Genomic DNA, 1,410 nt, shown 5'->3' on the forward strand with positions numbered 1-1,410 from the left:
TCGGATCCTTTTTATATTTCAAATTATTTAATTTTTTTAACAGAAATTCCTCGATTCAATTTCTATTCTCTCACAAATTTCTCGATCCGATTTCACAAATCCTTCCGTCCGATTTCTGTATTCTCACAAATCGGACGGTCCGTTTTGTACTTTTCACAAATCGAACGGTCCAATTTTTTTTTATTTAATTAAACGGTTCCACATTTAAAAATAACACCCCATCAACTCATATTTTGAAAAAATACCGTTACTACTCTAATATTAGAAACAAAATATCATAAATTCGCATACAATTATCTTTATATAAAATTAATATTTAAAAATTATTCGATAATTTAATAAATTTAATTAAATTATCATCAAATAATTTATAACTATCAATTTTATATAAAAACAACTTTATGAGTCTTCCTCCTATATCATATATTCATATCCGAATATGGATAAATAGTACTCCATGTATATAGGTGGACCCAAATAAAGTATGATCATATATAACTAACCATATATTCACCAAACCTTTGTTATCTGAATTTCGAAAAGTTGCATACTCTAGCACTAGGGAATGTCATTAGCATGTTACATGTATTCTCAGAAGTTGCCCATACAACTGTGCTAAGGTAATGCCCACGCTAACACACTAAACTCAAAAATAGAAATTGCCAACCTGTTCAGTGTTCAGTAGCCATTTCATTCAACAACTACCATCATCTCACTCGGATAATAATTAACAAGCAAAATCCAAAAACAGCATCTAAATTCTAATCTAATTAATACCATTAAAAGTTTTTCTCTTTTAGGTATTTTTATGGAAAAGTCTAGGGAATCAACAACTTTTCTAAATTCTGGCCAGTATATAACTAATAAAAAAAAGTGAATCATTGGATGAAATCTCATATCAATCTCATACCATTAAAATCATCATTGATGACTATTTGATGACTACAAATAACAAAATTTGCTAGCCCCTAATATTCCTCGATTTTTATATATATCATGGAAAACGAATATTTTATTATTAATTTATCACTTTAAAATAATTAAAAAAGAGAAGATATAATGAAAACGATAGATTTTTTTTTGGTGACTAATGAAAACGATAGATGAATAACTATTAAGTAATATATAAATAAAAATTGTATACGTTATGAAGGAAAATAATTTTTTTGAAAAAGAATAAAAAAATGAGAAGTCATAAACTAAAATTTCAATAAATTAAAAAATTATTTAAGAAAGTTGTTGTTGATGTGGTATTATTTATTTATTTGGTTAACTGTCGGACAGTCTGACCTTGTAAGAAGGAATAAAATTTGTGTAGAAATATTATTTGAATATTAAAATTAATTATCAATATATTTATATTTTAAAATATTATATTAATATAGAATCTTCGTAATTTGTGTGGGCGCA

Source organism: Arachis ipaensis, chromosome B04 (genome assembly GCF_000816755.2).
Source record: "Arachis ipaensis cultivar K30076 chromosome B04, Araip1.1, whole genome shotgun sequence".
In the NCBI taxonomy this organism is placed as follows: Eukaryota; Viridiplantae; Streptophyta; class Magnoliopsida; order Fabales; family Fabaceae; genus Arachis; species Arachis ipaensis.